Here is a 14,042-nt window from a genome sequence, read left to right as displayed (position 1 = left end):
CAATAGGCTTTCTGTTGCCTGCATTTCCATGTTTCCATGTTTCTTCCTCCTCCACCTCCTCCTTCTCCAACTCCTCCTCGATTTCCAATTACGTTAGTGAGTCCCCGGATCATCGTCTTAAGAGCAAATGACAACAAATGTCCAGCTGTGTCGCCGACTTCCAAAAGTGGATCTATCACTTTCGTTCGACCTCCTCCTCTTCCTTTGCCGCCTCTTCTCTTCCCCTTTCCCTTCCTCCTCTTGCTCTTCCTTGTACTCGTTCTCCTACTCGTCCTCGTTCCCGTTCATCTCGTCCTACTCGTCCTCATCCCCCTTCTCTTCCTTTTCCCCCTTTTTCTCTTCGCCTTCGTCATTTTTGTATACGTTCTCGTCGTCATCCTCGCCTTTTCGTCCTCCTCTCCTTCTCTAACTTCTACTCGTTGACATCTTCCTCCTCGTCCCCCCTCCTCTTCCACTTTTCCTCCTCCCCTTCCACTTTTCCTCCTCCCCCTCCTCCTCCTCTTCCGCTTCTCCTGCTCCTCCTTCTGTCCCAAGTTAGCAGATGTGTTTACATTTCGCCTGGCGCTGGAGGTCTGACCAAAGCCTCGCTACGCCCCGGGGCCCCAAAACTTGCACCCTGTACCCGAAAGTTGCCGCTGCCTTACGCCATCGCCTTCCTCGGTTCCCTTCCTCCCTCGCTTCTCCCTGACATCCTCCCTCTCTCCCTCTCGTATCTTCAGAGCTTCCCACTTCCCTCTGTTCCCTCCTATCGCCCCTCCGTCATCGGCTGCCAGAGTTTTAGCCGTTTCCTCTCCTCTCATACTCTCCGCCTCTCTTTTTTCCTCCTTCCTCTCTACCTCTCCTCGATTTTTCCTTCTCTTCCTCTTTCCTCCTCCTTCTTCTCCATTTTCTAGCCCGTCAGCAACCAAGACTTGATTCACTTCGAAGCAAACAATAAGATCGATGATGCAATGTTCCCTTTCCCTTAACCTCGTCCTCCTCGTCCTCCTCCTCCTCCGCCTTAGCCTCCGCCTCCTCCTCCTCCTCCTTCTCCTTTTCCTCCTCCCGCTCCCTTCTTCCTTACTGTCTCCCTTTCCTTCATTTCTCCCTTCCCTCTTATTTTACCACATTTCTTTCTTCTGATCTTTTCTTCTTCCCTTCCTAAGCTTTCCTTCCAACAGTCCACTTTCTCTCATATCTTTCCTCCCGTCCATATCAAAGTTTTCAGGTTCCTTCCCTTCCTCCACTCTCCTTACTTAGCCTCTCCTTCTCCTCCTTCCTTCTTATTTCCCCTTAATTATCTTTTATCCGTATCTCCTATGTTCATTCTTTATCTTACTCTCCCCTTCCTCCCCTCCTTCCCCTCTTCCTCCCCTTCCTCCCCACCGGACGCCAGCACGTCTTCATTTCACTTACGTCACTCTCTCTCTCTCTCTCTCTCTCTCTCTCTCTCTCTCTCTCTCTCTCTCTCTCTCTCTCTCTCTCTCTCTCTCTCTCTCTCTCTCTCTCTCTCTCTCTCTCTCTCTCTCTCTCTCTCTCTCTCTCTCTCTCTCTCTCTCTCTCTCTTATTCAATACTGCAGCATCCCTTCTCATCTCCTCCTCTCTCTCCGCATCATCAGCATCCGCGCCTCCCATTCTTCACCTTTCTCCCATAGCTCGCCTGCCTCCCGTACGTACTCGGCAGCGCCATCTACCTTCCCATAGTACTTGCCAACGAGCTATCCGTCTCCATCTTCTCCTCCACCTCCTCCTTCTTCCCCGTCCTTCATCCTCGTCCCCCTTCCCTTCGCCGCCATCTTTAATTGTATATAATAGGCTTTCAGGTAGGCTAATTAATTAACAGGGAACATCAAAGAAGGTAATCAATTTGTGAAACAGTTCAATCTGGGAAGCCAAACCACCGTCTCCGCCGTAGAGACCGTCGCCAATAGCACCGCCACGCAACACAACCTCCGTCCGCTGCCGTCATCGTTGTTGTTAGGACTACTGTTCTCGATGATTTATCATTAGTATAGGTATTAGTATTATTGTTCTTTTTTCATCATTAATAACATCAGCTACAGCAACAGCAATCATATTAACAACAACTACTACAGCAACAGTAACAACGTTCATTACTACTGTTTCTCTTACCACTTTTATGACCATGTTTACGAGTGCACGTTGTTTTCCGCGTCAGATTTAAATAGAAAGCGTCGAGGACAGGTTAAAGTGTGATGCCCTCGACAGCACCGTGTCACCGTTAATGTGGTCGGTACAGACGAGGACATTTCCTGCACGTGCCGCGGGTAAAGCAGCAGCTCTCTCACTCTTCTTTGGTTGTTCATGCGTGCAATAATGTGCTTCTGTGGCCAGTGGGTGTTCCGTCAAGACAGTGTTACGGCTCATCAGAGTCAGACTGTGGAGGCGTGAACATTTTAACACAACGGCTTAACACAACACACACACACACACACACACACACACACACACACACACACACACACACACACACACACACTACATCGAGGGCCCTTGAATATATGCTAGTATTATAGACTGTTGCAGCATATGGCAAACTGAAAACAAATAATTATGAAAACAGGAAAACTCTTTTATCAGATCATGTTTGGGTGACGCGGTGCTGACCTAATGTGTTAAATGCAGTGAGTAAAACTGTGTGATCCGAGTCGGGTTTTTATAAAAGCTTCTCTAATTGATGTTTTGAACCATTACAACATAATTTTGATGTTCGTCGAGTGGCGCTATTGTTAATAATTCGAAATACAATTATTCATACATCACTCGTGTTCTCCATCAAAAGTCTTTCGGCAGACACATATTGCTCATACTTATCATAAAAATTTTTTTAGTAATGTATTTGATTTTTATTGTCATCCACTATTTTCTCAGTAGTATGCAATGGATTTGCTATACAAAGAACACGGTGCAATATCATTGACAGACATTCATTTAACACCTGTCCCTGATTAAAAAATAATGATACTGCTCTCACGCGTGGATTTAAGGATGCATTTGAAAGGTCGCAGACTGTGTGTGTGTGTGTGTGTGTGTGTGTGTGTGTGTGTGTATTTTGTACGTGCGTGTGAGAGAGCTGTGTGGGTGTTTGCGAGCCTGCGCGCGCTGCGAGGGGAGGAAACTGTGAACATTAGTTTTCGGATACTGGACAGAAGCTTCGTCCATTTCAAGCCTTTTTAGAAACTTTGTGAGGAAGAGAGATTTAGAGAGAGATAGAGAGAGAGAGAGAGAGAGAGAGAGAGAGAGAGAGAGAGAGAGAGAGAGAGATGAATAGAGCGACAAAGAAAACAGACAGAGAGAGAGAGAGAGAGAGAGAGAGAGAGAGAGAGAGAGAGAGAGAGAGAGAGAGAGAGAGAGAGAGAGAGAGAGAGAGAGAGAGAGAGAGAGAAGAAGAGAGAGAGAGAGAGAGAGAGAGAGAGAGAGAGAGAGAGAGAGAGAGAGAGAGAGAGAGAGAGAGAGAGAGAGAGAGAGAGAGAGAGAGAGAGAGAGAGAGAGAGAGAGAGAGAGAGAGAGAGAGAGAGAGAGAGAGAGAGAGAGAGAGAGAGAGAGAGAGAGAGAGAGAGAGCACAGTGTCTTTAACTCACCCAGGGAGGGGGTTGGCAGGGGGGCGGGTAGCAGGGGTGGATTCTTATCCCTCCGCCGTCTCTGTTAATCCACTTGGTCGAGTCCCTTCCACCTGGCCGGCTAATCAATCGTCCCTCTCTCCTCGAATTGGCCTCCTCGAAGATCTCCCTTAACCACTCCCACTTTACTCCCTTTTCCCCCTCCTGATCTCTCTCCCTTTTCCTCCTCCTCCTATCCCTCTTTTTTCCCTCCTCCTTTCTCCTTTCCCCCCTCCACCTCTCTCCCTTAACCACCCCACTTTCCTTTCCTCCCTTTTCCCCCTCCTCCTCCTCCTCTCCTTGCACTTCTCCTTCTTTCTCTTCTTTCTGCCCATATTTATCCATCTATACTGGTTCCTAAGTTACCTTACTGATATGCTTTCTCATCGATTGAGGTGTAGTTTTACCTGTTGTGCTCTCTCTCTCTCTCTCTCTCTCTCTCTCTCTCTCTCTCTCTCTCTCTCTCTCTCTCTCTCTCTCTCTCTCTCTCTCTCTCTCTCTCTCTCTCTCTCTCTCTCTCTAACTGACAGACTGACTGACTATCGGGATTAACAAATAGATGGATGGGTGTCTGTCTGTCTGTCTGTCTAACTGGCTGACTGGACGTGTGTTTTGATGCGAATCTGACTGCTCTTTTGTCTGGCAAGCTGGGTGGGTTGGTGACTGAATGACTGAATTGGTTAGTCGCTGACTGGCTGACTGGATGCTGGCCTGGGTGGGTTAGTGACTGGCTAAATAGCTGACTGACTGACTTGTGTGACTGAATTTGTGACTGACTGACTAACTGGCTGGCTGGCTGGTTGGTCGACTGGATGTTGGTTGGCTATTGTGGGTCAGTGACTGGCTGAATAATAGTTTAGGTTATGTTGACTGATTGGATGGATGTTGATTTCGCTGACTACGTTGGTTACTGACTGATTGTTTGTTTTCCTGGCTTAGTTAGTGAATGGTTAAGTAATTGACTGACTGGCTGTATGTTGGCTTGTCTGGCTGTGTCGGTTGGTGGCTGGCTGGATAACTGACTGACTGGCTGGATTGTCTGGCTGGCTGGGTTAGTGACTGGCTCAAAGAGTGCCTAGATGTTTGCTGGTCGTGGTGGGTTAGTGAGTGGCTGAATAACTGACTCTGTGGGTGGATGTTAGCTTGGATGGCAGGGTGGGTTGGTGGTTTGTTTGGCTAGCTGTGTTGGTGGCTTGCTGGCTCGCTGTCCGGCTGACCCGCGTAAATTATGGTTATGAGGCGTCGGGTATATGAGGGAAATGATTAAACTTTTCTGACCATTAACGCCAACAATTATATCACTAATGAGGTGTTTTTGTGATAACAGGTGTGTGTGTGTGTGTGTGTGTGTGTGTGTGTGTGTGTGTGTGTGTGTGTGTGTGTGTGTGTAATATTGTCATGCCTTTTTTAGTTCTGCGTAATTAATGAAAGGGATAAACACAATATAACATACATACATACATACACACAGACAGACAGACAGACAGGCACAAATACAGACATACATATAGACACACACACACACACACACACACACACACACACACACACACACACACACACACACACACACACACAAACCAGGCTCTAAAAAAACATCAAAGAAAGATTCACTAACAGAGAGAGAGAGAGAGAGAGAGAGAGAGAGAGAGAGAGAGAGAGAGAGAGAGAGAGAGAGAGAGAGAGAGAGAGAGAGAGAGAGAGAGAGAGAGAGAGACTGTCATATTAAAAACAATACAAAAACAGTTGAATATTCGCGGAAAATATTATAATGCGAAAAGTGTAAATAAAAAAAAATAAAAAACAGGTATGAGCGAACAGGATAAAGCTTAACAATGAGCTATGAGGCATATTTCGCATAGTATCATGAGCGTAAATCTGCGTTAAATTCACCTGGTTTACGAGCACGTGTCGCTGGACGAGTAATTTACCTGCTTTATTGTGCACACCTGTGATGGAGCGGCGCGGGACGGCAGGTGGAAATGAAAAGGGAAAGTGTGCAGGAAAATGTCGAGCGCCTAAATGTTAAATGTCCAAATGAAGGTGCTTACGGTCTTGTGTCGGGGGTGGGGGGGGTGGGGGGGGAGAGGGGGAGGAGAGGTAGGATGTATTTTCATGTGTTACTTTTTTTGTGTGTGTGTGTTTTATGTGGCAGTTTGTCGTGTTTTGTTTCCTGCAGTACACACTTATACACACACACACACACGCACACACACACGCACTCTCTCTCTCTCTCTCTCTCTCTCTCTCTCTCTCTCTCTCTCTCATTAGCGCAGCCTCACCGTCAGAAGGTTTGTCTTGTTTTACCTCTCGTCCGCAAGTCTTCCATCTCTCTCTCCTGCCTTTTTATATTTACTTGTTTGTGCTTGTTTTTGAGTCGCTGTGGCGTGCAAGGAAGGGGAGGAAGGGAGGGAGAGAGAGAGGAAGGGAGTGGGCTAGCTGAGGAGGCGAGGGGTAGAGTATAGCCTTGTGGACACGTCTGGTTAAAGCATTGATTGGGAAGTCAGTCAAATGAATCAGGTAGCTCAGCGTGAAGTTCTGATGGGGATACAGAGAGTCGAGGGGAGAAAGGGAAAATAGGAAATGCAGTTTATCTCTAAAATTCGCATCAAGTTAACTATGAGAAAGAGACGAGTTTCCATTCATCCACCCGGTGTAAATGATATTGCCAGTGTGTTTGTTGTCTTTGTAGTGATTCATATATATCTACCTGGGGACGCCGCTGGGGGATGGGTTGCGTGGTGGGCGTACAGGAGGGTTGGTTACCGTGTCTCTCTGTGGCTTAATTATCCCCGGTAACCAAGGCAGCCTGACGTCCATTCACGCACCATTGATATTTGCAGGGAGGGGCAGCACGGGAACGCCTTCTGTACACAAACATACGTATTGCTCCGCGTGGGCGTCGTGTGTGTTGTACCAAATTGTTTCGCACGAATGGACATGTGTAGGGGAGAGAGAGAGAGAGAGAGAGAGAGAGAGAGAGAGAGAGAGAGAGAGAGAGAGAGAGAGAGAGAGAGAGAGAGAGAGAGAGAGAGAGAGAGAGACAGACAGACAAACAGAGAGAGAGAGAGAGAGAGAGAGAGAGAGAGAGAGAGAGAGAGAGAGAGAGAGAGAGAGAGAGAGAGAGAGAGAGAGAGAGAGAGAGAGAGAGAGACTAGCCAATTCTGAGAGTTGTTGTTGCAGTCTGAACTTGGCCGGCCGCGAATTAACAGTCTGTGATATAGACCTCCCCTCGCTTTTGTTTACAAACATTGGCCGCGCGCGTGCGTGGCCGACAGAATCTGCGCCCGCCCGTAGTGATCGGAGAATAACAGTCATCCGCACAGCCAGCTCCTCGCCCTCTGAGATCGGAAAACAACAGCACTCATGTACCATCATCAGTATTTCACTCTCAATGTCATATCACCACGACCATTTTCAGAATTATGACCATTAGATGATTTAAGGGTTCTTACAAAAAAATATCTGGCGCAGATTACCTAGATATAGTTTTAATAAGGTTACGACTATTTAGATAATGCTTCTGCGTGCATTGCCTCGCCGAATACAATGCTTCAATATTCTGTTTATATTTTTGTAGATGTAGATGTGTTAGGATAAGGCTTTGTAACACCTCCCACTCGACTATGGCTCTAGACTGTACTTGTCGAACAGTAAGAACTAAAGACTTTTGGGAACATGACACACTGAGAGGAAAAAATCACGTCTTCAGGGTGGACAGAGGAAGGAAACACTGAGTCTCTTATCCTCTGGACGTGGGCTTGTTGGGGCAGTCGTGACCTGGATGCTGGGGCGGGACTTGGCTCTGTGGGGCGGGGCATTGAGGGCATTGGGGAACGGGGGAAATGCAGGTGGGATCCGAGGGAATGATAATCTCGAGAGAGGCGGAAGGAGGAGCGTCGAAGGAGTTGACGCTTTCCGCGCCTCGTCCCGAAGACACACGCCTCGACTTGGATGCGTTTCTTGTCCTTCATCCATTTGTCGGCACTCCGCTGGTGATTGGAAGGGAGTGGCCAGTGTTACCTGCGTGTGTGTGTGTGTGTGTGTGTGTGTGGGTGGGTGTGGGTGTGTGTGGGTGTTGGTGGGAGTGTTTTCCGAGCATTTCTTCCATCCAAGCGCTTCGACTGATCTCAAAATTATATAGAGTGCTTTTCGATGATATGTTTTATTACGTCGCACCCTTTTTCAGCGTTAAACCTTTCACCCTAATCATAAAATTGCCACGTCCAACTTTTTTTTTCGTATGGAACTCAGCTGTAGAAGTCGATAGTTTTTTTTTTCCACTGCGACAGGAATACGTGGAACAGGATACGAATAAAACCCTGTAACTCTTATTCTATGCGATAACACTATATGGAAGGTCTAGAGGGCTTGTAACTTCGTATGTATTTGCTCAGGAATATATGAAAAATGGACATATTGACGTAGGAAGATTATTTCGCGAGGGTTTTAGAGATAGAGAAAGAAGGGGATAGGAGGCGAGTGGTCTTGAAAGGCATAGGAGGTGTATAATTCCATCTGATGTTGCTTCTAAATGGATAAAAAATGGACAGATTGACGTAGGAAGATTATTTCGCGAGGGTTTTAGAGATAGAGAAAGAAGGGGATAGGAGGCGAGTGGTCTAGAAAGGCATAGGAGGCGTATAATTCCATCTGATGTTGCTTCTAAATGGATAAAAAATGGACAGATTGACGTAGGAAGATATTTCGTGAGGGTTTAGGAGAAAGAAAAGGGAGGAAAGAGGAGGCGAGTGGGGTTGAAAGGTATAGGGGGCGATAAAATATGTCTGATGTTGCTGGGCGTAGGAAGATATTTCGTGAGGGTTTAAGAGAAAGAAAAGGGAGGAAAGAGGAGGCGAGTGGGGGTTGAAAGGTATAGGGGGCGTATAAATCTGTCTGATGTTGCTGGATGTAGGAAGATATTTCGTAAAGAGAAAGAGGAAGAGGAGGGAAAGGTGGAGGAGGAGGAGGAGGAGGAGGAGGAGGAGGAGGAGGAGGAGGAGGAGGCGAGTGGGGTTAGTGCAAGTCTCTTCCACTCGGGCCGCCAGTAAATAAGCTTTGAGTAGGCGAGTAAATCCGAGCAAATCAAAGCCAGAGGAGCCACTCAACGAGACGAGGCAACAACTGGAGGGTAAGAAACATTCCTCTTCGTTCGGCTGCGATGGGAAAGATAAACAGCAGACTGAAAGAACAATAGCCACGATACGGTTCATGGTGAGGGATGTTATGACTCTCTACATGCTGTGGTATTGAACTCCCTTTGAACCTTCATCATAAAGAGGAAACAGGCAAAACAGGTGAGTCAAGAGGAGGCTCGTGGCTAGGGTTCTTATGATTCTTTACATGCTGTGGTATTGAACTCCCCTTGAACCTTCATCATAAAGAGTTAACAGGCAAAACAGGTGATTCAAGAGGGGGTTCATGGTGAGGGATGTTATGATTCTTTACATGTTGTGGTATTGAATTCGAAATTGAACCTCCTAAAATCCGTCGCTGCACTCTTGAACCTTGAACCCTAAAGAGTAAACAGGCAGAATATGTGAGTCAAGGGTTAGAGCTCGTGTGATTCTTTAGATGATGTGGTATTGAACTCGAAACTGAACCTCTTGCAACCCGTCACTGCACTCTTGAACCTTGAAACGTAAGCAGTAAGCAGAGAAAACAAGTGAGGCAAGAGGAGGTTCATGGTCAGGGATATTATGGTTCTATAGATGATAAGGTATTGAACCCGTAACTGAACCTCTTGTAACCCGTCGCTGCTGTCTTGAACCTTGAAACGTAAACAGTAAGCAGAGAAAACAAGTGAGGCAAGAGGAGGTTCATGGTTAGGGATCTTATGGTTCTATAGATGATAAGGTATTGAACCCGTAACTGAACCTCTTGTAACCCGTCGCTGCACTCTTGAACCTTGAAACGTAAACAGTAAACAAGGAAAACAAGTAAGGCAAGAAGAGGTTCAGAGTAAGGTTTAATACGACTCGTAAGATGCTTTGGGAGACATGGAACCCGAACCTCTCGCAAGTGTCGCTCAAGCTGAAAACCAAAACCAAAGACTTGAGCAAACAGAAGATAAGAAAAGTTAATAATACGAGAGAAAATATTGTGCCACCGAACCTTTGCACGAATGCGAACCAAGAAAATAAATACCACAGCCGCCGCCGCCGCTACCGAACCCCACAAAAGTTCTTTCGGGAATGATAGAGAGAGAAAAAGAAGCTGAAGAAGTAAACAAAACAATCAAAACAATATGTGGAAAGTTTGCGGCATTTTTCTGGGAACACCTTATCAGAGCGAGGCTTGAGATCTTTCCGTGGGGATTGGGGGAAAGGGGAATTTAGGTACCGGAGAAAGGGGGGGTAAGGAGGAGGACCGGAGAAAAAGGGAAAAAAGGAAGGGGAAGTTACAGAGGAGGAGGAAAAGGAGCAGGAAAAGGAAGTCCATGCTGGAGGGCCGCGGATATCAGGTGAGGCTAAAGTGAAGTTTCTTGGAAGTCAATTGAAGTTTGAAAGAAGGACGTAGGAGGGAAAACTTTGCCTCCAGTCTTAGTGGTGGGCTTTGCCAAGTAATTTAACGTGAGAGAGAGAGAGAGAGAGAGAGAGAGAGAGAGAGAGAGAGAGAGAGAGAGAGAGAGAGAGAGAGAGAGAGAGAGATCCAACCCTTTACTTTATTTCCCTTTTCCTGCACAAACCAGTTGTACCACAGGAACCCATCTTTATTTTTCCCTCCCCTCACCTTCGTCTCCATCCACGGTTCACTCATATTGATATTTTTTTGGTTTCCTTTCTTTGTCACTCCTCCTCCCCCTCCGTCACCCACTCGCTCCTCCGCCCCAGCTAGCTATTTCACAATATCGTCCCCTGCTCGCCTTTCTTCTCTTCCCTTCCCTTCCCACGCTCCTTCTGCTTCGCGTCCCTTCCCGTTCACGGCATTCCGTCTCCCCTTACATCCTCGTCTTTCTTTCGTTCTTTGTGTCCAAGTTTTTTTGTTGTTTTGTTTTTTAATCTCCTTTCTTGGTATCCTTTCACACTTTCCTGCGTCCGTTTGCCATAACAAGGTTCGTTCTTTCCGTTTTTTTTCTCTTCAGGGTCATTCCTCCTTCACTTTTCTCCTTTTTAATTCCTTTTCCCTTTCCCTTTCCCTCCTTATAGCTAATTTCCTACCGTTAGCGTTTGTTCCCAGTCTTTATTTTTTATGTCGCTCCTCTTATCTTCCACTTCCATAGATCTTTCCCATCTATCCTCCACTTTCTCTCTCTCTCTCTCTCTCTCTCTCTCTCTCTCTCTCTCTCTCTCTCTCTCTCTCTCTCTCTCTCTCTTTCCTTTTCTTCGTCTTAGGGTATCACACAGACCACGTTGGGATAGATTTAAACTCGCCTAGGTAAATGGTCTCCCTCTTCGGATATCTTTAAACATTTCTAAGTTGATAATGGCAACCCTCCTTTATCCCATTGGCTGGCGTTCCTAAAGCATGCGACCTCGATGTATGGGCTCGCCGCCTCGTAGGTATCAGTAACAGTAGAAGAGTGTCGTGGGAACGTTCTTCAAGGTTTTGTGTTACGGTCCTTGTAGTTTTCCTTGTGTTTGTCTTTCAGTGTTTCTCTTTCTATTTGCTATTACTTCTCTGTCTCTCTATGTGTCTGTCTGTATCTCTTACAAACGTATCCAAACACACACACACAAATACAGATACGGAGACGGGACCACACGAGCGTAAACCTAGGCCCTGTAAAACTACAACTAGGTAAATACAACTAGGTAAATACACACGCTCACGCACACACACACACACACACACACACACACACACACACACACACACACACACACACACACACACACACACACACACACACACACGTCATTACCCCTCCAATTTACAGTCAAAACACAAAAGGATAGAGGAAGTATTTTGAAGGAAAGAAATACAATATAGGAGCAGCTGTTTTTCTCTCTCTCTCTCTCTCTCTCTCTCTCTCTCTCTCTCTCCTACATTTTTTCTTTCTCGTTAATTTCTATGATTTTTTTTCTCTTGGCTTTAACTCTCCCATATTAAACACACACACACACACACACACACACACAGAGAGAGAGAGAGAGAGAGAGAGAGAGAGAGAGAGAGAGAGAGAGAGAGAGAGAGAGAGAGAGAGAGAGAGAGAGAGAGAGAGAGAGAGAGAGAGAGAGAGAGAGAGAGAGAGAGAGAGAGAGAGAGAGAGACTTATATATAGGGAATTACACATGGAAATGTTATTACTTTAGCTAAATGAACGAGTCGGTAACGTAAGCCTCAAAACACTAACATTAGTTCTCGTTTCCGTAACCTGAATTTAAGAGGGAATTACTGAGCCGTGGAAGAGAATATTGCTCTCTCTTAACCTGTCTCCTATATTATGTGCGTGTGTATGTGTGTGTGTCTGTGAGTGTGTGTGTGTGTGTGTGTGTGTGTGTGTGTGTGTGTGTGTGTGTGTGTGTGTGTGTGTGTGTGTAATAATAATAATAATAATAATAATAATAATAAACGGTTTATTAAGTGACTGCAGCAGTAAAGCTGAAAATATACACGTTAAAAATACACTTTTGAAATATAATAGAAAAACAAGGGAAAATGTAAAATATGAACGGGGTATAGAGGGTCTGGGGTGGTGTGGGGGGGGTGAGGTGGTGGAAAACAGTGCGTTGGTGCGGTGGGAGGCGGTGTGGTCTTCCGGGTGACGGGTCAGGTGTTAAGCCCCAGGTCATTATATATGTGTGTGTGCTTGTGCGTGTACGTGTGTGTCTCCGATGTTTCTGCAATCTCTTAAACACAAAAGATAATATACTTTGAACGGTAAGGAAAGAAAGAGACGCAGAAAAAAGAGACAAACCGTGATAAAATTACACAGACACACGTGGAGAGAATGGTAGAACTTTAAAGTGAATGAAAAAGAAGTTTGGAGAAAGAGGGAAACAGCGATGCAGGAAAAATTAGGATATAATGGTATGAGAGGGTAATTAGAGAGAGAGAGAGAGAGAGAGAGAGAGAGAGAGAGAGAGAGAGAGACACACACACACACACACACACACACACACACACACACACCGGCACTTTTCTATGGCTCAAAATTGCTCATTCCACTCCCCCTCTGGCTCTGCTGTCGCTCTTTCCTTAATTAAAATAAATCAATTAGGATTAGTTGAGTATCTTTTTTGTGTGTGAATTTTAATTGGACTAGATAATGACTGGGTCAGGACGGTCAGACTGGTGAACATGCCCTTTGATTTGTTTTATCTACAGGGTCATTCTATCTCCTCTTTTTGTTTATTTATTCTTATCATTATCTTCTTTATCCTTTTACGCTTCCTTAGAGTTAATTCCCTCTTTATAGCACTTCTTCCCAAGCCTTATCTTCGTGTTCTTCCTACAGTGGTTGACCTATGCAGGCGTGCTTTTATACATTTTGAATACACGCACTTTCTAGTTTTGGATCTTATTGTTCGGAAAAATGGCTGAGCGGTTAGTTTCTCCACGACGGTAACGCTGAGATTAAAGTGCAGACGATAAAGGTGAAGAAATAGGAAAAAATATATGTGTACAGTGTTGTGGAAAATGTCACTGTAGCAATATTTCTTTATGCGTATTTTCACCTCCCATCTTCATGATTCTCTCTCTCTCTCTCTGTCTTTCTGTCTGTCTGTGTCTGTCTGTGTCTGTCTGTCTGTCTGTCTGTCTGTCTGTCTGTCTGTCTGTCTGTCTGTCTGTCTGTCTCTCTCTCTCTCTCTCTCTCTCTCTCTCTCTCTCTCTCTCTCTCTCTCTCTCTCTCTCTCTCTCTCTCTCTCTCTCTTTTTGTCATCTCGTTCCCTCTTGTGTCTCTCCTTTCTTCATTCTTTGTCTGTTATTTTCTCTCCCCTATCCCTTTTTCCTTAAGTTTTCCTCTGTTAACCTCTTTCTTTGTTTTCTCTATATCTGCACCTTCTGTTTGCATCTCTTTCTTTATTTTCGCGTGTCCCGATTTTTCATTATCCTTTTATTGTTTCTGAAAAATTTCTTGTTCATTTGCTCTGTTCCTTTTAAAGTTTATGTTTTTTCTGTTTACCTGTTCCTTTTTACATCTTTTATCTTTTCTTCAGTTTAACTTTCCTAGACATATTCCTCCTTCTCTATTTTTTTCTCGCTCATTGTACATATTTTTTCCTTTTCTCTCCCATTAATATAGTATGAATCTTTTCTTTCTTTTCTTATTTCTATCCTCCCTTCTACTATCTTCCCTTCTCTCCTCCCCCTCCTAGTTTCCTTCTCTCCCTCATTTCCTCATTAGTTGCCTCCCAGTCACTATTTCTTCTCCCTTTTCCTCCACCTTTCACTCGCCCAGGTAGTACACCGGCGGGCCAGGTAGGGGCTGTCCGTGCAGGTGAAGTAATTAGAGCTGAGAGGGACGGGTCGTGATTGGCAGTGAGGAGCTAATTGCG

This window comes from Eriocheir sinensis, chromosome 35, assembly GCF_024679095.1.
Source record: "Eriocheir sinensis breed Jianghai 21 chromosome 35, ASM2467909v1, whole genome shotgun sequence".
In the NCBI taxonomy this organism is placed as follows: domain Eukaryota; kingdom Metazoa; phylum Arthropoda; class Malacostraca; order Decapoda; family Varunidae; genus Eriocheir; species Eriocheir sinensis.
Note: the sequence above shows the minus strand (reverse complement) of the source record.